Genomic DNA, 24,721 nt, shown 5'->3' with positions numbered 1-24,721 from the left:
GAAATGTAATCGGTTTTAAGCAAATAAAGTGGGGATAGAGGAAAAGAGAACAAAAGGGAAGGTACTGCTGAAAATAGAGACATGTTGTTGAAGCTTTTTTGTCTTGCACTCATCAGGACAATCACAAGAATAACCAATGTAAGGGAAAACAACAGCTTATACTGTAGGGGAAGATAGTGCTGATTGGTTGGAAAGTGAACTCTGATTGGTAGAGGTATTGCCATGGCGAATGCACTAGTTTACAGTGACTGACAGTTAACTGCCAAGCTTTGTTTAAAATTTAAACCAGACAGCTTGACTCTGATTGGTCAAAGCATTGCCCTGAGGCATGAACCAGCGAATGGCGGTCATTTACTCAAGTTCTGTATAGTGGCACAGTGGATAGCACCGCAGCCTCACAGCTCCAGTGACCCAGGTTCGATTCTGGGTACTGCCTGTGTGGAGTTTGCAAGTTCTCCCTGTGACCGCGTGGGTTTTCTCCAGGTGCTCTGGTTTCCTCCCACAGCCAAAGACTTGCAGGTTGATAGGTAAATTGGCCATTATAAATTGCCCCTAGTATAGGTAGGGGAATTGAAGGAAGTTGGGGATGTGAGAGGGTAATGGGATTAATGTAGGATGAGTATAAATGGGTGGTTGATGGTCAGCACAGACTCAGTGGGCCGAAGGGCCTGTTTCAGTGCTGTATCTCAAAATAAAAATAAAAGGGAATGTGTTGATAGAGAGATTAACTGTCAAGGAGGCCATGGGGCAAAGGCAAAGAGGGTGCTAATGGTGTGGTGAAAGGCAAAGCATTAGTGCAGAGAGGGTGTTAAATGACAGTATAATGAACAGCCCTAGCCAAAAGCACAGACATGAAAACAACAGTGGGCAGGCACATGGTTAAAAAAAAATGATGAAATAAACTAAAATAAAATTTAAAAAACGGCCAGTCATGCTCTGAAATTATTGAACGCAATGTTGAGTCCAGTAAGCTGTAGGTAAATGAGTTGCTGTTCCTTGAGCTTGCTTTGATGTTCGCTGGAACACTGCAACAAGCCCAGGACAGAGATGTGAGAGCAACGGGGGGGGCGTGTTGAAATGGCAAGCGGCAGGAAGCTCGGGGTTATATTTTCAGACTGAGCGGTGATTCAAATCTCACCTTGGCAGCTGGGGAATTTAAATTTTCTTACTTAAATAAATCTGGAAAAAAAAGCTATTATTAGTAATGCTGATCATGAAGCTACCAGATTGTCATAAAAACACGCCTGGATCACTGATGTCCTTTAGGAAAGGAAATCTGCTGCCCTGACCCGGCCTGGACTGCATGTGATTCCAGACCCAGAGCAAAGTGGTTCACTCTTAACTGCCCTCTGAAATGTCCTAGCAAGCCACTCGCAAACCACTACGAAAATGTTTAATAAGCACCGGACACGACAAAGGCCTAGTTGATCCAACAAATTTCTCCTCACTAACATCACGGGAGACCTGTTCCTCAGACTTGTCATGCAACACCAGACATATTCATCCTCACAGAATCACACCTTTCAGACAATGTCCTCGACTCCTCCATCACCATCCCTGGGTATGTCCTGTCCTGTTGACTGGACAGAGCCACCAGAGGTGGCAGCACAGTGGTTTACAGTTGGGAGGGAATGACCCTGGGAGTCCTCAACATGGATCCCATGAAGTCTCGTGGCATCGAGTCAAACATGGGCAAGAAACCTCCAGCTGATTACCAGCTACCACCCTCCCTCAGCAGATGGATCAGTACTCCTCCATATTGAACACCACTTGGAAGAAGCACAGAGGGTAACAAGGGAACAGAATGCACTCTAGGCATGAGACATTAACATCCATCAGCAAGAGTGGCTTGGTAGCACCATAACTGACTGAGTTGGCTGAGTTCTGAAGGACATAGCTGCCAGACTGGACCTGTGGCAAGCGGTGAGAGAACCAACATGAAGGAAAACCCTACTTGAACTCATCTTCACTGACGTACCTGTCATAGATGCATCTGTTCATGACAGTATTGGTAGGAGTGACCACCGCACAGTCCTTGTGGAGCCAAAGTCCCATTTTCACACTGAGGACACCCTCCTTCGTGTTGTGTGGTACTACCACCGTGCTAAATGGGATAGACTCAAATAAGGTCTAGCAGCTCAAAACTGGATATTCATGAGGTGCTGTGGACCATGATCAACAGCAGAATTGTATTCAAGCACAATCTGTGACCTCATGGCTTGTCAGATGCCTCACTCTACCATTACCATCAAGCCAGGGGACCAAGCCTGGTTCAATGAGGAATGTAGAAGAGCATGCCAAGAGCAGCACCAGACACACCTAAAAATTAGATGCCAACCTGGTGAAGCTACAATAAAGGGCTACATATAGAACATAAGAAGATAGGAAATAGGAGCATGAGTAGGTCATTTGGCCCCCCTGAGCCTGCTCCGCCATTCAATAAGATCATGGTTGATCTGATTGTGGCCTTAACTCCACTTTCCTGTTCTGCCCCCGCCCCCCTCCCTGTAACCCTTTACTGCCATGTAGATCAAAAATCTCTGTAGCTCAGCCTTGAATATATTTAATGACCCAGCCTCTACTGCTCTCTGGGGTGAATAATCCAAAGTTAAACAACCATGTGAGAGAAAACATTCTTCCCCATCTCCATCTTAAATGGGAGACCCCTTATTATAAAACTGTGCCCCCTAGTTCTAGATTCCCCCACGAGGGGAAACATCCTCTCAGCATCTACCCTGTCAAGCTCCCTCAGAATCTTATATGCTTCAATAAAATCACCACTCATTCTTCTAAACTCCAATGAGTATAGGCCCAGCCTGCTCAACTTTTCCTCATATGACAACCCCTTCATCCCAGGAATCTACCGAGTGAGCCTTCTCTGAACTGCTTCCAATGCAAGTATATCTCTCTTTAAATAAGGAGACCCAAACAACATTAAAACAATGTTAAACAGCAGAAGCAGCATGCTATAGACATAGCAAAGCAATCCCACAACCAATAGTTCAGATCAATGCTCTGCAGTCCTGCCACTTACACTCATGAATGATGGTGAATAATTAAACAACTAACATGAGGAGAAGGAGGCTCCATGAGCATCTCCATCATCAATGATGGCAGATCACAGCACGTCAGTGCAAAGGACAAGGCTGAAGCATATTCAGCCATCTTCAGCCGGAAGTGCCGAGTGGATGGTCCAGCTTGACGGTCTCTTTGAGGTCCATAGCATCACAGATGCCAGTCTTAAACCAATTTAATTCACTCCACATGATATCAACAAATGCCTGAGCACATTGGAAAGTGTGTGGGCCCTGACAACATCCTGGCTGTAGTACTGAAGACTTATGCTTCAGAACTAACTGCACCTCTAGACAAGCTGTTCCAATACAGCTACAACACTGGCATCTACCAAACAATCTGGAAGATTGCCCAGGTATGTCTTGTCTCCAAAAAACAGAACAAATCCAATCCAGTGAACTACTGCCTCATCAGTCTACTCTCAATCATCAGTAAAGTGATGGAAGCTGTCATTGACAGTGCTGTCAAGCGCTAGTTATTCACCAATAACCTACTCACCAGTGCTCAGTTTGGGTTCTGCCAGGACCATTCAGCTCCCGATCTCTTTACAGCCTTGGCCCAAACATGGACAAAAGAGCTGAAATCATTCCTCCACCATCATCATCCTGGGGGGTTAGCATTGACCAGAAACTTAACTGGACCAGCCACATAAATACTGTGGCTACAAGAGCAGACTGGGTATTTTACAGTGAGTAACTCACTTTCCAACTCCCCAAAGCCTTTCCACCATCCACAAGGCACAACTCAGGAGTTTGATGGAATACTCTCCACTTGCCTGGATGAGTGCAGCTACAGCTACGCTCAAGAAGCTCGACACCAACCACGATAAAGCAACTAGTTTGATTGGCACACCATTCACAACCTTGAACATTGATTCCCTTCATTACTGGTGCACCTTGTGTGCAGGATGCACTGCAGCAACTCGCCAGGACTTCTTCGACAGCACCTTCCAAACCCACGACCTCTACAGCCTAGGTGAACAAAAGCTGCAGTTCCTCTTCAATTCAGACACCATCCCAACTAGAAAATATAATGCTGTTCCTTCACTATTGCTGGGTCAACATTCTAGAGCTCCCTAGGTTAACAACACTATGGATTTACCGACACCACATGGACTGCAGCTTTTCAAGAAGGCTGCTCATCACCACCTCCTGAAGAGTAATTAGGGATGGACAATAAATGCTGACCTTGCCAGTGACACCCCTATTCCATGAACAAATAAAGAAAAGTTTCTAAGTCTGACAATTTGAAACCCACCAAAAGGTTTATGCATGCAGTCCTTCTTCATAAGATTTACATTTTTATCATTGGCAAGACAGTAATAATAAGTGTAACAACCAGGTGAGATCTATGGGTCCCTTTTCGTCTTCACCTGGTCTTATTGTAACAGGGTTTATTTTTTAAGCACACTGTGTTTTGAGCTCCCCCTTGGTGAATCCTTGTTCCAATTATAAGGCAAAGAAATGAGCACACCAGGTTTTCTTAGGTTTAAAGAAGAAAAGTGAAATTAATTAAAACTTAAACTTAAACTCGAATACGGTTAACGTCTACGGATATACAACACACCCACGCTAGCATGTACACATGATACACACATGCAAATAGGGACAGAATAGAAGAAAAATAAATTAGAGAGGTTTGAGGCAATATCTGAAGAGTTTCTTGTTTAATGTGCTTTGAGCTCACTGTAGTCCTTTTGTAAGTAGTCTTGCTTTTCGTTGGGGCCCAGTATTCTTCTTAAACCTTGTTCGCTGCAGGAGACTTTTCTCTCTTTGGGTTCATGTGCCTTCAATGGATCTTCAGTTCAATGAGAAAGAGATGAAAGCAGACAGGAGAGAGATCTTCTCAGTCCAGGAGCAAACTGTTCTAACTCTGTGGCAAGTTCAAATTCAAAAAACTCCAACCATCAGTTAGTCATGTGACTAAACTGGTCTGACCAGGTCTTCCGTGTATTGGGGGAACGGGGACGGGTTCCTTTGTTCCAACACTGTCTGCTAGTATGCAAAAAAGGTCTTTCGGTGAGGGGCCTGGCAATTCCTTGTAATAGGCTCTCTTTTCTTCCCAGCAGCAATTTTAAGTTTTAATGTTCATGTGGCGAAATAATGTGTGCCTCATTCTTGGCAGGTGGGGGCCTGCATGACAAAGACACACATTTAAGATAATCACAAAATAATTAAAGAGGTTAAGAAAAAAAGTATTTTCACAGTGGTTAAAATAGGGATTTGACAGCCACAAACCAATGTTGAAGCAGAATCCATAAACTGTTTTAAAAAGGAATTAAATAGTTAGTTAAAACAGAAAAGAAATTATCAGGAGTATGGGGCAATGAGGGATGGGCAAGAAATGTTGGCCTTCCCAGCGACACTTACATCCCATGAAAGAATAAAACAATTTGGACTGTGGAATTAGACTTTCTTTCAAATCTTCTTAGATGGTTAACATGGGGGTTGTGGGCGGGTGGGGGGGTGGCAGTGGGCTGATGGCGGGAAGCACTAGCACTGACTTAATAAGTCTTTGCTGTAACATTCTCTGACTCTACAAGGAAGTGCAAAGTTAAGACCATTTAAAGACTTTTCAGCCTGTCAGCTTCCTCCATTAATGTACAAAAAGGACCATTTGAAACACTTTTTTAGATTTCCTATCTGCCTCTGACTGATACTATATCTGCAGCAAATCAGATTTCCAAGGATTTTGCAATCTGTTGGCAGGATGAATTCGCTTTTATAACTTCATGGGATAAAAAAGTCACCATTCACTGCTCTTACTTTTGGATGAAAAATTTGCTAACCAATCATATATTTTCATTAGTAAATATTAATAATTTATTAGCAGTCTAGAATTCTGAATTGGTTGCTAATAATTCTGTCATATGAAATAGATTTCGTTCTTGTAAGAGCAGATAATTTTTTATCCAGTTACTGATGCTTTTAAATATTTTATTGATAAATATATGAATGTATTAAAGTTCAAATGGTACGGTTGTACCCTTGTGTTGAAATATTTGTTGTATATTTTCCCTTGTATATTGAGTGGATGATCTTGGCCTACTTGTCAGGCACAATGCCTAATAGAGGCAAATTGAGATGGAGGGAAAGAGAAAATCGTCCAGATATGGACGACATTATCTCATTGATCCAAACAGAATTTTAATTGAATGGGAAAACTGAAGTAAAAGAGACTTGACTTTATTTCGGGCTGTAATACTTTATTCTATGTTTTAGAAATGTTGTCTTTGTGGTTCACGCACAATGAGTTACTTAAAAGTGCAATTAGTGTTTTTATGTAAGCAAAGCCACCAGTTTGTCAACAAGAACTGACAAACTGCAATTTAGTTAAATGATCACTATTGGCTGAGGGATGAATGTTAACTAGGAGACCAGGAGAACTCCTTTCTCTTTTTTGAATATTGCCATGAGATTTTTTTAGCGTTTATCTATGGGTTCAACATTTCATCCAAAAGGTGCATGTATGGATAGAACGACAACAGTTTACTCAGAGACAGAATAGATCAATATGGTGTCCTTTTGCCTTTGGTTCCAGAGGCCAACCCTGATTGACATTTATTGGGATGACTGTCTCTTTTTCTCCAACATGGATGCGATGCAAATTGAGTTATGCATAGTCTGAACTCAGTACCGAGTAACTGCAAGGTCACAGTGTGATCCTGCTCACTCATGAATAGCTGGTGCAGAATCATAGAAAGTTTATGGCACAGAAAGAGGCCAATTGGCCCATCATGTCTGTGTCAGCCAAAAACCGTTCCACCCATTCTAATCTCACCTTCCAGCATTTGGTCCGTAGCCCTGCAGATTACAGCACTTGAGGTGCATATCCCGTCTTCTTTTGAATGAGTTGAAGGTTTCTGTCTCAACTACCCTTTCAGGCAGTGAATTCCAGACCCCCACCACCCTCTGGGTGAAAAACTTTTCCTCATCTCCCCTCTAATCCTTCTACCAATCACTTTAAATATATGCCTCCAAGCCACTGACCTCTCTGTTAAGGTAAATAAGCCCTTCACATCAAGTCTATCCAGGACCCTCACAATTTTATACATCTCAATCAAATCTCCCCTCAGCCTCCTCTCTTCCAAGGAGAACAACCCCAGGCTATTCAATCTTTCCTCATATCTGCATTTTTCCAGTCCCGGCAACATTCTCATAAATCTCTTCAGTACCCTCTTTCGTGCAACTACATCCTTTCTGCAATGAGGTGATCAGAACTGCACACAGTTGGCCTAACCAATGATTTATGCAGTTCCAACATAACCTCCCTGCTCTTATAATCTATGCCTCGGCTTCTAAAGGAAAGGAAGCCTTCTTAACCATCTTATCGACCTGTCCTGCTACCTTCAGCTATCTGTGGACATTTATTCCAAGGTCCCTCGCTTCCTCTTACCTCTCAGTATTTTCCCATTAATCTTGTATTCCTTTGCCTTGTTTGACCTCCCCAAATTCATCACCTCACACTTCTCTGGGTTGAATTCCATTTGCCACTTTTCTACCCATCTGACTACATCATCAATATCTTCCTGCATCCTATAGTTATCATCCTCACTATCTACCACACAGCCAATCTTTGTGTCGTCTTCAGACTTCTTGATCATGCCACCCACATTTACATGCAAACCATTAATATATACCACAAGAAGCAGGGGACCCAGTACTGAGCCCTGAGGAACGCCACTGGAAACAACCCTCCAGTCGCAAAAATACTCGTCATCAATTACCCTTTGTTTCCTGCCACTGAGCCAATTTTGTATCCACCTTGCTGCATTTCCCTGGATCCCTTGGGATTTTATTTTTTTAACCAGTCTGCCATGTGGGACCTTGTCAAAAACCTTTCTAAAATCCATGTAGACCACATCAACTGCATTACCTTCATCGATCTTCCTCATTACTTCTTCAAAAAATTTGATCAAATTGGTCAGACAAGATCTTCACTTAACAAATCCATGCTGACTATCCTTGATTAATCTGTGCCTTTCTAAGTGACAGTTTATCCTGTCTCTCAGAATAGATTCCAATAATTTGCCCACTGCTGAGGTTAGACTGACTAGCCTGTAATTATTCGGTCTATCCTTCGCTCCCTTTTTAAACAGAGGTACAACATTAACAGTTCAGCGATGCTGAGGAGGTCGTGAATAGCACGTTTAGCGAATTGGTCACACCGCAGATTAGGATTGCTGAGGGAGAAAGGGAATGTGTGACCAAAAGGCAGAGAAAGAGCAGGAAGGCAGTGCAGGTGTCCCCTGCGGTCATCTCCCTCCAAAACAAGTATACCATTTTGGATACTGTTGAGGGAGATGGCTCATCAGGGGAAGGCAGCAGTAGCCAGGTTCATGGCACCGTGGCTGGCTCTGCTGTTCGGAAGGGCGGGAAAAAGAGTGGAAGGGCTATAGTCATAGGGGATTCGATTGTAAGGGGAGTAGATAGGCGGTTCTGTGGTCGAAAACAAGACTCCCGAATGGTATGTTGCCTCCCAGGTGCACGGGTCAGGGATGTCTCAGATCGGCTGCAGAACATTCTGAAGGGGGAGGGTGAACAGCCAGTTGTCGTTGTGCACATAGGCACCAATGATATCGGTAAAAAACGGGATGAGGTCCTACAATCAGAATTTAGGGAGTTAGGAGCCAAGTTAAAAAGTAGGACCTCAGAGGTAGTAATCTCAGGATTGCTATCAGTGCCACGTGATACTCAGAGTAGAAATGAAAGAATAGTCAGGATGAATGCGTGGCTTGAGAGATGGTGTAGGAGGGAGGGGTTCAGATTTTTGGGACATTGGGACCGGTTCTGGGGGAGGTGGGACTATTACAAATTGGACAGTCTACACCTGGGCCGGACTGGAACCAATGTCCTTGGGGGTGCTTTTGCTAACGCAGTTGGGGAGGGTTTAAACTAATGTGGCAGGGGGATGGGAACCAAATGAGGAGGTCAGTGGACAGTAAGGAGGTAGTAACTAAAGCCTGTAAGGAACTAGATAATGAAGTCAGCGTGACCAAGGGAAAGAGTAGGCAGGGAGCAGATGATGTACACATAGGGACTGGTGGTCTGAGGTGCATTTGTTTCAATGCAAGGAGTGTAGTAGGTAAGGCAGATGAACTTAGGGCTTGGATTAGTACCTGGGAGTATGATGTTATTGCTATTACTGAGACTTGGTTGAGGGAAGGGCACGATTGGCAACTAAATATCCCAGGATATCGATGCTTCAGGCGGGTAGAGAGGGAGGTAAAAGGGGTGGAGGAGTTGCATTATTGGACAAAGAGGATATCACAGCTGTGCTGAAGGAGGGCACTATGGAGGACTCGAGCAGTGAGGCAATATGGTCAGAACTCAGAAATAGTAAGGGTGCGGTAACAATGTTGGGGCTGTACTACAGGCCTCCCTACAGCGAGCGTGAGATAGAGGTACAAATATGTAAACAGATTATGGAAAGATGTAGGAGCAACAGGGTGGTGGTGATTTGAGATTTAATTTTCCCAACATTGACTGGGATTCACTTAGTGTTAGAGGTCTAGATGGAGCAGAATTTGTAAGGAGCATCCAGGAGGGTTTTCTAGAGCAGTATGTAAATAGTCCAACTCGGGAAGGGGCCATACTGGACCTGGTGTTGGGAAATGAGCCCGGCCAGGTGGTTGAAGTTTCAGTAGGGGACTACTTTGGGAAAAGTGATCACAATTCCGTAAGTTTTAGAATACTCATGGACAAAGACAAGAGTGGTCCGAAAGGAAGAGTGCTAAATTGGGGGAAGGCCAACTATACCAAAATTCGGCAGGAGCTGGGGAATGTAGATTGGGAGCAGCTGTTTCAAGATAAATCCACATTTGATATGTGGGAGGCTTTTAAAGAGAGGTCGATTAGCATGCAGGAAAGACATGTTCCTGTGAAAATGAGGGATAGCAATGGCAAGATTAGGGAACCATGGATGACAGGTGAAATTGTGAGACTAGCTAAGAGGAAAAAGGAAGCATACATAAGGTCTAGGAGGCTGAAGAAAGACGAAGCTTTGAAAGAATATCGGGAATGTAGGACCAATCTGAAACGAGGAATCAAGAGGGCGAAAAGGGGTCATGAAATATCTTTAGCAAACAGGGTTAAGGAAAATCCCAAAGCCTTTTATTCATATATAAGGAGCAAGAGGGTAACTAGAGAAAGGATTGGCACACTCAAGGACAAAGGAGGAAAGTTATGTGTGGAGTCAGAGAAAATGGGTGAGATTCTAAACGAGTACTTTGCATCGGTATTCACCGAGGAGAGGGACATGACGGATGTTGAGGTTAGGGACAGATGTTTGATTACTCTAGGTCAAGTCGGCATAAGGAGGGAGGAAGTGTTGGGTATTCCAAAAGGCATTAAGGTGGACAAGTCCCCAGGTCCAGATGGGATCTATCCCAGGTTTCTGTGGGAAGCGAGAGAGGAAATAGCTGGGGCCTTAACAGATATATTTGCAGCATCCTTAAACACGGGTGAGGTCCCGGAGGACTGGAGAATTGCTAATGTTGTCCCCTTGTTTAAGAAGGGTAGCAGGGAAAATCCAGGTAATTATAGACCGGTGAGCCTGACGTCAGTAGTAGGGAAGCTGCTGGAGAAGATACTGAGGGATAGGATCTATTCCCATTTGGAAGAAAATGGGCTTATCAGTGATTGGCAACATGGTTTTGTGCAGGGAAGGTCATGTCTTACCAACTTAATAGAATTATTTGAGGAAGTGACAAAGTTGATTGACGAGGGAAGGGCTGTAGATGTCATATACATGGACTTCAGTAAGGCGTTTGATAAGGTTCCCCATGGTAGGCTGATGGAGGAAGTGAAGTCGCATGGGGTCCAGGGTGTACTAGCTAGATGGATAAAGAACTGGCTGGGCAACAGGAGACAGAGAGTAGTAGTGGAAGGGAGTTTCTCAAAATGGAGATGTGTGACCAGTGGTGTTCCACAGGGATCCGTGCTGGGACCACTGTTGTTTGTGATATACATAAATGATTTGGAGGAAAGTATAGGTGGTCTGATTAGCAAGTTTGCAGACGACACTAAGATTGGTGGAGTAGCAGATTGTGAAGGGGACTGTCAGAGAATACAGCAGAATATAGATAGATTGGAGAGTTGGGCAGAGAAATGGCAGATGGAGTTCAATCAGGGCAAATGCGAGGTGATGTATTTTGGAAGATCCAATTCACGAGTGAACTATACAGTAAATGGAAAAGTCCTGGGGAAAATTGATGTGCAGAGAGATTTGGATGTTCAGGTCCATTGTTCCCTGAAGGTGGCAACGCAGGTCAATAGAGTGGCCAAGAAGGCATACGGCATGCTTTCCTTCATCGGACGGGGTATTGAGTACAAGAGTTGGCAAGTCATGTTACAGTTGTATGAGACTTTGGTTCGGCCACATTTGGAATACTGCGTGCAGTTCTGGTCGCCACATTACCAAAAGGATGTAGATGCTTTGGAGAGGGTGCAGAGGAGGTTCACCAGGATGTTGCCTGGTATGGAGGGCGCTAGCTATGAAGAGAGGTTGAGTAGATTAGGATTATTTTCATTAGAAAGACGGAGGTTGAGGGGGGACCTGATTGAGGTGTACAAAATCATGAGAGGTATAGACAGGGTGGATAGCAAGAAGCTTTTTCCCAGAGTGGGGGATTCAATTACTAGGGGTCACGAGTTCAAAGTGAAAGGAGAAAAGTTTAGGGGGGATATGCGTGGAAAGTTCTTTACGCAGAGGGTGGTGGGTGCCTGGAATGCGTTGCCAGCGGAGGTGGTAGACGCGGGTACGATAGCGTCTTTTAAGATGTATCTAGACAGATACATGAATGGGCAGGAAGCAAAGAGATACAGACCCTTAGAAAATAGGCGACATGTTTAGATAGAGGATCTGGATCGGTGCAGGCTTGGAGGGCCGAAGGGCCTGTTCCTGTGCTGTAATTTTCTTTGTTCTTTGTTCTCCAATCCTCCAGCACCACACCTGTATCCAGTGAGGACTGGAACATGATTTCAGACCTTCTGTTATTTCCTCTCTTGCTTTTTTCAACAGCCTGGGGTACATTTCATTCGTCCTTGGTGATTTATCAACTTTCAATACGTCCTCTCTCCCTCTGTTGATTGCATCCAATACTTCACACCCCTCTTACTTAACTACAATACCTGCATCGTCCCCCTCTTTTGTGAAGACAGATACAAAGTATTCATTAAAAACAATACCTACATCATCCGCCTCTACAAATAGGTTACCATTTTTGGTCTTTTATGGGCACTACTCTTTCCTTAGTTATCCTCTTACTCTTAATGTATTGATAAAACATCTTTGGGTTTGCTTGATTTTGCTTGCCAATATTCTTTCATGCCCTCTCTTAACTTTCTTAATTTTCTTTTTGATTTCACCCTCCCCTTTCTATACTCCTCTTGGCTTTCTGTATTATTGAGTTATCTGTGTCGGGTATCTTCTTCTTTGGCCTCCTTCTCTTGAGGGACAATGGGTAAGCGCCTGGAGGTTGTCACTGGTTTGCGAAGCAGCACCTGGAGTGGCTAGAAAGGCCAATTCTAGAGTAACAGACTCTTCCACAGGTGCTGCAGATAAAATTGGTTGTTGGGGTTGTTACACAGTTGGCTCTCTCCTTGCGCTTCTATCTTTTTTCCTGCCAACTGCTAAGTCTCTTTGACTCGCCACTCTTTAGCCCCGCCTTTATGGCTGTCCACCAGCTCTGGCGATCACTGGCAACTGACTCCCACGACTTGTGATCAATGTCACAGTACTTCATGTTGCATTTGCAGACGTCTTTAAAGCGAAGACATTGGCGGCCGGTGGGTCTGATACCAGTGACGAGGTCACTGTACAATATGTCCTTGGGGATCCTGCCATCTTCCATGTGGCTCACATGGCCAAGTCATCCCAAGCGCCGCTGGCTCAGTAGGGTGTATATGCTGGGGATCTTGACAGCCTCGAGGACTTCTGCGTTGGAGATACGGTCCTACCATCTGATGCCAAGGATTCTCTGGAGGCAGCGAAGATGGAATGAATTGAGATGCCGCTCTTGGCTGATATACATTGTCCAGGCCTCGCTGCCATAGAGCAAGGTACTGAGGACGCTGGCTTGATACACTCGGACTTTTGTGTTCCATGTCAGTGCGCCATTTTCCCACACTATCTTGGCCAGTCTAGACATAGCAGCGGACGCCTTTCCCATGCGCTTGTTGATTTCTGCATCGAGAGACAGGTTACTGGTGATAGTTGAGCCTATGTCGGTGAACTCTTGAACCACTTCTAAAGCACGGTCGCTGATATTGATGGATGGAGCATATAAGCTTTCCTTTTCTGCCTTTTCTCACCCTGTAAGCTCCTTGATATCCATGGAGCTCTCGATTTTTCTTTGTGGGAACATGTTTACTCTGGACCCCTTGAATCTCCCCTTTGAATGCTTCCCACTGCTCTGACACTGATTTACCTTCAAGTAGCTGTTTCCAGTTCAATTCCACTAAATCACACCTCAGCTTAGTAAAGTTGGCCTTGCCCTAGTTGAGAACTTCAACTCCTGTTCTATCCTTGTCCTTTTCCATAATTATGTTAAAACTAACTGAATTATGATCACGACCACCAAAATACTGTCCCACTGCCTCTCCTTCCACATGCCCATCGTCATTTCCTAAAACTAAGTCTAAAACTGTGCCCTGTCTTGTTGGACATGCTACATACTGGCCAAAAAAGTTCTCCTGAATGCACCTCAAGAATTCTGCTGCCTCAATTCCTTGCACATTAAAACTATCCCGGTTAATATTGGGGTAGTTAAAATCCCCTACTATCACTGCTCTATTGTTTTTGCACTTCTCAGAGATTTGCCTACATATCTGCTCTTCTATCTCTCTCTGACTGTTTGGGTACGTGCTGTGAGGCTGGAATTAATACACCTCATTAGGAAAAGTGGGTAATGGTGTACATTGCTATGTCACATATTACCTGCCTTGGTGTCTCTGATGCTCATACTGAAGTCAAATGTGGAAAAGAATCATCGAGTGAAATAGCACAAAAAGGAGGCCATTTGGCCCATTGTACCTGTGCTGGCTCTGTGAACGATTAACTCCATGCTCCTGTCCTTTCTCCTTAGCCCTTCAAGTAGTTATCCAATTCCCTTTTGAATATTATGTTGAATCTGCTTCCACCACCCTTTCAGGCCATGCATTTCAGACTATAACATCTAGCTGCATAAAATAATTTTCCTCATCACATCTCTGGTTTGTTTTCCAATTATCTGAAATCTGTGTCCTCTGGATACCAACATTTCTGTCACTGGAAACAATTCACCCTTATTTACTCGCAAAACCTTTCATGATTTTGAACATCTCTATCAGATCTCCAAATAATCTTTTCTGCTCTAGGGTGAACAACCCCAACTTCACTCATCTCTTCAAGTAACTGAAATCCCAGATCCCTTGTACCATTCTATGTACCCTGTCTAAGGCCTTGACTTCCTTCCTAATGTATACTCCAGCTGGTCTCATTCCACACTGCTTCCATCTCTCACTTTTCATCAGAAAAAAACTTAGCAGAAAATTGATGAGAGACAAATAAGAAAAATATAAGCTCCATCTGGTGTTTTCAACTCTTAGATCGGCAGTAGATAATGCCGTGCCTTGTTTGTGTGGCATGGTACAATTTAATCGATTCTGGAGAAGCTATCAGGCGGTTAAGTTTCAGGACATTTTGAAGACTGAAACATTTCCTTTCTGCTGCAGTACAACAGCGCTGTCTTTTGATACCCTTTTAGAAAGGACAATCATTCAAATGTTTCCATTGTGTTGGAACAATACATTCTTTATAGCTGCATTCAAAAGGCTTCCATAGAAAGAAGCAATATAATGCAAGGCAGAGAAAGGAGCTACTGCTTCTGCATGTATAAGAGGCAGAATACCCTCTCCTCAACTTACTTTCAAACAGACACAATGAGGGCAAACACTGAATTGAAGGAATATTGTGCAAAAAAGGACTCAGATGACAGGCAAAAACAAAAATTTGCAGATGCTGGAAATCTGAAATAAAAAAAGAAAATGCTAGAAATACTCAGCTGGTCAGGCAGTATCTGTAGAGACAGAAAAAGATGATCTTTAGGCATATGATGTCATGCAACTGTGAGGTCGTCAGGTGTACAAAGTTTCATTCAGTTTACACAAAATAAGTCCTAAAGTCAACTCACTTTCAAAGTTATTTTCATTTGAATCTAGGATACAGCAATGACCACTGTACTTTTCTTTCACGAGAAGACGGAGAGGATCAATATTGTGCAGTTTTACTTGACTATGCTTAGAGTTAGTGCAGAACTTTACCTCAGAATATTAAATTCGTCACATTTGGCACATCTTGTTGCACCTCTGTAGAATAAGAAGCCTGGATAAGCCAAACGTCTTCTTTTCCCTTGTTCCATGCTTTCTTGAGTGTTTACGAGTATGTTCAGGCAGATCAAATATTTATTACATTACCATTTGTTGCAAGTTATTGAACAGTTCTTCCTGTATTTTGAGTTATTGTGGCTTAATCTCCCTGCCCCCTCCATCAACGAACCCCTCCCCAGTCACTGCCACCACCACCATCACCAGCACCCTCAACGGGGTATCAGGATGACAAATTGATGAAAGAATATGAGAGAAAAACAGAAAAATCTTGACACTCACAGCAAGTCAATCACCATGTGGTGAGAACAGATGCCACTATTAGTGGTTCATATCCTTCCTCAGAACAGAAAAATAAGAATTGAACAAGTATATCAAAAATATATATCATAATCTGCATCAGCTAACATATTAATGGTGCTGAGTAAAATTCTCGTTCAGAATGTGCCTCGGGTGGTATTGCATTGGCCACCCATTACACTCCCCACCTGATACATGGGGTGAATTTTATGAGCCCTACTCAGAGTGGTGGGGGGGACCCATAAAATTGCGAGGGAAGGCGGTGGGAGTGGAGGGGGTGGGTGGTGGTGGGTAGGGGGAGTTGGAGTGGCTATCACCTTTTCAACACCATTGAATTTAGACTGGGGCGGGAAAGGTCGGGGATGGCCTTCCCAACCAGAGGCCAAATGAGGCCCTCAAGTGGCCAATTGCCACTTAAGAGTCATAGAGCCCTTCGGCCCACTGTGCCCGTGCCGTCCATCAAGCCTATCTATTCTAATCCCATTTTCCAGCACTTGGCCTGTAGCTTTGTATGCTGTAGCATTTCAAGTGCTCATCTAAATACTTCTTAAATCTTAAGAGTCATAGCGTTACACAGCACAGAAACAGGCCCTTCAGCCATTGTGTCCGTGCCGGCCATCAAGCACCTATCTATTCTCGTCCCATTTTCCAGCACTTGGCCCATAACCTTGTATGCTATGGCGTTTCAAGTGCTCATCTAGAAACTTCTTAAATGTTGTGAGGGTTCCTGCCTCTACCACCCCTTCGGGCAGCGTATTCCAGATTCCAACCACCCTCTGGGTGAAAAAGTTTTTCCTCAAGTCCCCTCTAAACCTCGGGCCCCTTACCTTAAATCGATGCCCCCTGGTTATTGACACCTCTGCTAAGGAAAAAAGTTTCTTCTTATCTACCCATTCTGTGCCCCTCATAATTTTGTATACCTCTATCAGGTCTCTCCTCAGCCTTCTCAGCTCTACGTAAAACATACCCTAGCCTATCCAGTCTCTTTTCATAGCTGAAATGCTCCAGCCCAGGCAACATCCTTGTAAATCTCCTCTGCACCCTCTCCAGTGCAATCACATCCTTCCTATGGTGTGGCGACCAGAACTGTACACAGTCCTCCAGCTGTGGCCTAACTAGCATTTTATACAGCTCCGTCATAACCACCCTGCTCTTATATTCAATGCCTCGGCTAATAAAGGCAAGTATCTCATATGCCTTCCTAATCACCTTATCTGTCTGTGCTGCTGCCTTCAGTGATCTATGGACAAGGACACCAAGTTCCCTCTGACCCTTTGTACTTCCTAGGGTCCTACCATCCATTGTATATTCCCTTGCTTTGTTAGTCCTCCCAAAATGCATCACCTCACACTTCTCAGGATTAAATTCCATTTGCCACTGTTCTGCCCATCTTAACAGCCCATCTATATTGTCCTGTTCCTGCTGCGGCTGGCATTTTACCAGCGCTGGGGGCCCTTCCACCACGTGCAGAGGCCGCCTATTAACTCCAGGCAGCCTCCGTTTGGGCTGTTTTGGTGGGACCTCCTCCCTGGGCAATCTGTGGCCCACAAAGTGCCCCCAACAGCAAAGGCCACCCCAGTGCCACCACCCACCCTGCTGCCCTCAGCAACCCATCCATCTCCAGAGCCTGCCTCACTGGCCCTTACAGGCCCGCCCTTTCTTACCTGCAGTCCGGTTCTCCATGGCTGCTCCTGGTCTGGTGGCCACTTCTCCCAGTGGCGCTGCTGATGATCCTGAGCTGCTGGCCCTCTGATTGGCCAGCAGTACTTGGAAGCGGGATCCCCTTCCTTAAAGGGACAGGTACTCCGGCGTCAGGCAGTTAATTGCCCGAACGCTGTAAAATGCATCTGGGGGCCCCATAACAACCAAGGTGGTGTTCCCCTCGCCATTTTGCCCTGGTGTCGGGACCGCCACTGTTTGCATAAAATCCAACCCTCAGTTCCATTGGCAACCAAGGTGGATTTCTACCCCATTAAGTTCAGAGCTAGGCTTTTGAAAGAAGCTGAGTCTTTCAGGGAAATACATTGAGTGAGAGACTCAAAGACAGAAAAGGTAAGTTTCTAGTTCAGTTTAATCAACTTGTTGGCAGTATCTAATTTTTCTAGAAAGAACAGAAATAAAGTCTTGCATTTATATAGCACCTTTCACAACCATAGTAGATTCCAAAGCATTTTACAGCCTTTTTACAGTACTTTTGAAGTGTAGTCACTGTTGTAATATAGGAAATGTGGCAGCCAATTTGCGCACAGCAAGCTCCCACAAACAGCAATGGGATAGTGAGCAGATAAGCTGCTATTCTGGTATTGATTGAGGGATAAAAATCAGCCAGGACACCCTGCTGTTCTTTAAAACAGTGCCATGGAATTATTTACATCCAACTGAGAGGGAATACTAGGCCTCGTCATGTCGTCAGAAAGACGTGCTACAAACTTTATCTTAGATATTAGAGAATTAATTTTCTGAGAAAGGAGGGTAGACAAAATATTTTCAAAAAGTACTTTGAATGATTTAATTGGTTTCATTTTCTCTTTCCTTTATTACTGCTCACATCTGACTGGTTGGTTAGAATTTGTTGTTTCATAAGACTTATTTCTCATTGGTTAACACCATTCCTCATTTTTGATTCATACTCTCTCTACCTCTTCAGTTATGATTTGCCGCTTTTTAACTTCAAGCCAATCAACAAAAGTGAATTGCAGAAAGTGTGGCAAGAAAGCAAGTGTGGCGCTTACAGAAAGTAAAACCTTCATTTATTATAAAGTCAGCAAATACAGTATAAGCACAGTAAATGTGTCATACAAACAGGAACTGGTTCCCAGCTCAATACTGGGAAACTGGTCTTCCACAGCTCTGGGAAAAAATTGGATTCTCATGTCCTCTCACTCCGCCACCAAAGGTATTATCAAGCCTCCTCTTCCCAATAATCTCAGCTGCTGTGTCCCCTTAATGCTCCTGGATCCCAAAACTTCCTCTTACACAATCTTACCTGCATCTTTGACCTCTCTCCTCAGTGTTCCTGAGGACCACAAAACCTACCCACTATAAATGATAACTGAGCCCAGCATGTTTCCTGCATCACTCCCATGCCCACTGCTCCCAGACTGTTGTTCTCAGACTCCTTAGATGCCATTCAAAATGTTTTCACACTCTCTGACCCCCTTCTAGTGATCCCAGCCTGCTGGATCCCTCTTACTATCCTGGCAGACCTCAGGATCCCACGCCTGTTACTCCCATACTTGAGGACTCAGAGATTCTAATGCCCTCTGCTCCTTTCACACCCTGCCACCAGCACTCAATGATATACCATGTGATGCATAATATAAAACAACACATCCTCTGATTCACTGTGAGCATTATCTTAGGCCATAAGCTAGTAATACATTGAAGGTCATTGGTTCTGGAATTCACTTCCTGACAGTTTAACACTTTCTCTATTATGCTTTTTTGTCACACTTACTATTTTTAGTGCTATTTTATCTGCTTACCTCTCGTTTGCTATTTTCAATAGAAAAGAACATTGTTTAGGGTGTGTAATGGGTGGCCAACTACCATCTGTTTCATGCCCCTGTCAAAGTTGACTTTTACCCCCACTGTGAGCAATGTCACAGCAAGTGCAGATTCAGAAATCCCTGAAGGATCTTTGTTTCTTGGTGGATAATGGTTGCTGTGATGAACATCGATGGCCTAAGAACATTTACATTTAAGGACAAAAATCAACAGTCAGTATCGAGGAAATAATATAGTCAGTAAATTATATTACATTTTTGGTAATGTGTACGTGAACTGTAGCCACATTTCCTCAGACTACACGTTGTGAACTCTTCTCAACACCTGAGGCACAGTAATAATGTTGATCCTCGCAATGTTTTTTCTACACCCCTCCCCCCTTTAGTTTAAAGAATTCAATGTATTGTGTGCATAACTCTTCAAATTGTGCAGTAGTGTCAGATTGACTAATTTATGCTAATGTTGGTTTCCAACCATGAAGTGTATAGCTGTTTATAGTTTCCCTCATTGACGTGGAATCTTCTGCCTCGGAGAGAGTGCTACACTCCCCATTGATCACCTAATCACACAGATGCTGTATCGATAAATCAGTCTAATGTACATTCCATTTGTAGCCCTGAGATTCTTCCTATTTATATTCCCTCCTTGCCTCACAGAACCATTCTATTGGCATTATGTATTCATTATGTGTCCTATGTGGAGAGTGGTTAATGCATACAAGCCACGGATTCTGCATTGCTCAATCACGCCCCAATCGAGCTACTGCACAGTGCAGGCCAAGTAATGACTTTCTGATTATCTGTCATTATATGATGAATGAAATAAATATGTACCATTCAGAGTAAATATAGGATGGTTAACACATCATCAGTGTTAAATTGTGGGTGTTCAGGCAGTAGGAAAAGGTTGTAAAAGGCTGTATATCTCTAACTAGGGTTATAGAGACAGCTGGGAGGACTGCAATATCAGTGAAACTAAAAGACATATAACAACGTGGCATCCTGGAGAAGAGATAAAATCCACTCGCAGTTGATGGAGAATTCACTTTGCGGATAGTCACTGGCAGATCAGTTTAGTTTCATCTTTGTGGGAGCTACTGTTCTTTAGTGAGTTAGTTGATCACCACAACATTGCATTTACTTGTTGAGAATGTACATTTAGTGTGGATTCATCGTCCCATGATGCTAAGGTGTGTTGCAACCTGTGGCATGTTTGAATTGCGGTAGGGACGTGTACATGGGGAGTAACAGAGGCCTAGGGCTGAATTTTCACCTCAGAGGCGGGAAACAGGAGCCGGGTTTGTTTTTGGGTTTGAAACATGCCTCCAGTGGGAAACTGATTAAAGTTCAGATTTTCATGGGGTTGGGGGGTGGGGTGGTGAGCGTTTACTTGATATGAAGACAAGTTCCCTGTCCACTTAGAACCAGTGGGGGCTGGAACAGAGGTGGGTCGGATATAATGTGTGACTCATTTAGACACTCCACATCGACCATCACTGTGACTGCGGTTGTCCTGAGTGAGAGATCTGCATTTTCTCCAAAGCCTTACATTGCACCAGAGGCAAGTGAGATGTCACAGGGAGCCAGAAGTCTGGCACTAGGGGCATGCCAGATCCTCACTTCATCGATGCCGACCTAGATCTAATGCTGGAGGCTACGAGGGAGAGGAGGAAGGTCCTCTTGCCAGAGGGTAGCAGAAGGAGGCCACCTCGTCGTGCAGCAGACGCATCTCTCTGTTCAGTATTATCCCCCGCTGCCTCAAATTCCTCCTACTCTTACACCTCCTGTTCCTGCTTCCCCCCACAATAAGCTGTCTCCTTCCAGGTCCTCACTGTCCTCTTCCAGGTCCTCACTGTCCTCAAAGTCCACACCTCGCTGGAGGACCATGTGATGGAGAGCACAGCAGATCACCACAATGACCGAGACCCTTGCAGGAGACTATTGGAGGGTATCACCTGACCGATGCAGGCATCAGAATCACATCTTCAGTAGCCTGATGGCCTGCTTAATGGCTGTCCTGCTAAGTAGGTGGCATTGGTTGTATCGCCTGTCTGCGGCTCCCATAGAGGGGTCAGAAACCATCTCTTCAAGGGATTTCCCTTATCCACAAGGACCCATCCACACACTTTGGGTGTTGGATTGAAGATTTGAGGCAGCCTGGACTGTTGGAGGATGAAGGAGTCGTAGCAGCTGCCAGGAAAGCAAGCACACACGTTGAGGAATCTTTTGTTCTGGTTGCAAACCAGTTATATTTTGATGGAGTGAAAGCCCTTTCTGTTGATGGATATCGCTGGGCAGTCACTGGGTGCCTTGATGATGACATGGATGGAATGATGCTCTGCCCATGGGGGAATCTAGTGATGGAGGCGAAACCCAAAGCCCACTGTCCCTGCGAGGCCATGTCTGTCATTAAATTAATGTGCTGTCTAGCTCTGCCAAAGGGCATCAGTGACCCGTAAGATGTAGCGGTATGCATCCATTTTTGAGATGTCACTAAGGTCCGTGGCTGATCTTGGAAGAAGCTCAAAACCACAGTGACTTTGACAGCTACTGACAGGGCATAGTGACCAGTGCTGCAAGGTGTGATGTCTTTGCTGACAAGGGCACAGATGACCTAGAGAGTTGCAGCCCCTATGGCACTGGTGCTTGGTCACCTCCAGGTAGCTCTGTCTTCAGCGATAGATCCTGTGTTGAGAATTCAGCCTATGTTGCCTTCCTGCCCTTCTTTCCTCTCCCATGCCCTCCTGATGCTCAGGATTCTGCCCTACCTGCAGATGGTGTTGCGCCTTATTGGCACTGGGCCCAAAATTTGACAGTCGCTCTCCCAAAGTCAGCTGCAGCCTTCCTTCTGGGCAGGTGGCTGCCCGATTATCCTTGGCAGCTTTGCCTCTTGCTCTTCAGCCCCCATGATGCCAGGGGATGCCAACCCCGAACAAAGCCCAAACGCTGAGTTCCCACTCTTTCTGCTACCTAGAGTTCAGCCTGCAGACGGAAACTGGAATTCAGAAGGGATTCAAATAGTATATGTTGGGAATGATCACTAGGCATCAAAGAGTTCAGCTGACATCGTGGGCTGAATTTAGTGAACCCATCCTGGTCCTAGTGCGGACCCGGAAGTGGGCACTGTTGCCAATTGTCACCGTGTGCAGCTGTGAGTGAGAGTGAGTCGCCCATGGCATCATTAGCAAAGAAGACACTGGTGCTGGCGCCACCTTTAAAGCGCTGCCAATGCTGCCTAAACTGCTGCTTCACTTACTGACTTTGCTTTTGATGCAGCCATGCCTTTGCTATTTCTCCCGGGAGACTCCCTGATGCCCCTCAGTGCCCACCCTTGCTGATAGCCAGCCCTCTCACCCAGCAGTATGGGCACCTGAAGCTCCCACCCAAAACCAAGCCCCACACCTTGCAGACCACCCAAGACCCAGCTCACCCATGCGGAGGGTACAGCACAGTAGGCTGACAATAGCTTTCACTTTGCACCCCCCCCTCACCCCACTTCACCTATCCAACTCTGGTCATGGCTGCCTACCTGTCACAGCACTGAGACCTTGCCAAGGTGCTGCCAGCTTTCAATGACCAGGGATCCGAAGGATTTGAGGATTGCTCGCCGTCCACTTAATTCCAAGCCCCCCAATGAATCACAATGAATTGCATGCTAATATATGAAAAGTACGTGTTTATTTATTTATTTGGAGATACAGCACTGAAACAGGCCCTTCAGCACACCGAGTCTGTGCCGACCAAGAACCACCCATTTATACTAACCCTACAGTAATCCCATATTCCCTACCACCTACCTACACTAGGGGCAATTTACAATGGCCAATTTACCTATCACCTGCAAGTCTTTTGGCGGTGGGAGGAAACCGGAGCACCCGGCGAAAACCCATGCGGTCACAGGGAGAACTTGCAAACTCCGCACAGGCAGTACCCAGAATTGAACCCGGGTCCCTGGAGCTGTGAGGCTGCGGTGCTAACCACTGCGCCGCCCACTGTGTTCTACAGTTTAAATTACATTCCCGTCACGTAGGGATGGCAAAGCCACCTTGGTGCTTTGCCACCACTGACTAAATCCAGAACTGACGTCATGACCCCCCATGCTTCCTTTCCCGCTTCAAACGGCCGCATTAAATTCAGCCTCATGAATGCAAAGAGTGAGACTCAAGCAAGCTACATTTGCCACCTGAAGCGAAGATTGCAGTCATGAAATGAGTCTTCCATGTATTTGTATTATAAAGTCCACTAGTTGATCTCCAGTGGTATTGCTCATGGGCAGTGTGGAGGGCATTTGTGTTTATTAGTTGCAAATATGAAGTTGTGTTTACGTTTTGCCCTGTCTGTTTTTTTAAAGCCACTATTCAGGTGCACCTTGTGTGGAAGGGGTATAAATGGGCACATCTTGAAGTCAGTTGGAGCCTATTTCTTGAAAGAAATTCCTGTAAGTTGGAAGCTGTTACAAATTCACAACCTCTGAGAAGGGGTTAGGTTATCAAGGTCAGAAAAAACACCAATTAATGACAGGATTTCTCTTTTTTAAATAATTTATTTTTAAAGATGTTCAGTTGAAGTGTGTCAACCACTCACTAGATGTACTCCCTTTACATATATAGATAGATACTATAGAACTCAAGAGTCACTTTTTCCTGTTTTCGGACAGTGGGGCCAATTCTCCTGGTTTCCCCATATGCCCTGTCAGTGGATTGGAGCAATGCAGCTAAAGTGTACTGTGCCAGTCCAGGCCCAAGAGTACCTGCATTTATTGTCATGGGCCATGTCATACCCAGTGCTGGGCTTAGTGCTGCAAAGCAGGCACAACAATCAGAGAAAGAGCTAGAGACTACACAGTGGAAAGCCCCAAGACCTTAAGGACTGATGGAAAAGTCTGAAACACTGACCTTTTGGACTTTATCTTGCTGGCTGGCACCCTTGCTGGGGCTCCTGGTACCAGTCCAACAACAGCTTTGTGAAATGTCCCTGCCTTGAGGAGCTCCTGTAGTACCAGTAGCAGAAATAGGTAGGAGATCAGGACTACCCCATTTTTAGCATGAAATAGGAATAGGCCTTGTTCTGTCTCCTCCCCAAACCCCCTACCCCCACCACCACCAACACTGCAAGAATCTTGGAAATCCACCAGTAACATAAAAAGGGGCAGGGACCCAGTGGCAAATGTCAGAGCATTTTCAATGTAGATAAGAATGTTGCCCTTCACAAAGAAGGATTAATGCAATTAGCATAAGCGCTGTAAGTTTATAGAATGATCAGCAATAATCAACAGTTAGTTACTGAAATATAATAAAACTAGGAAATATTATGGAGAAAACATAAGCACATGGGAGTGATTACAAGGTGCAATCCTTTTGAGATCTCGCATGGTTTCTGTATGGACTAATGGATGCTTGGGAGCTGTGTAAAATCTTTAAACGAGGGACTGAGATGGTTTATCTACAGAAGGATACATATCTAAAAATGTTAGAT

Source organism: Heterodontus francisci, chromosome 12 (genome assembly GCF_036365525.1).
Source record: "Heterodontus francisci isolate sHetFra1 chromosome 12, sHetFra1.hap1, whole genome shotgun sequence".
Taxonomy (NCBI): domain Eukaryota; kingdom Metazoa; phylum Chordata; class Chondrichthyes; order Heterodontiformes; family Heterodontidae; genus Heterodontus; species Heterodontus francisci.
The sequence above is the reverse complement of the archived record's forward strand: the minus strand, read 5'-3'. Positions refer to the sequence as shown.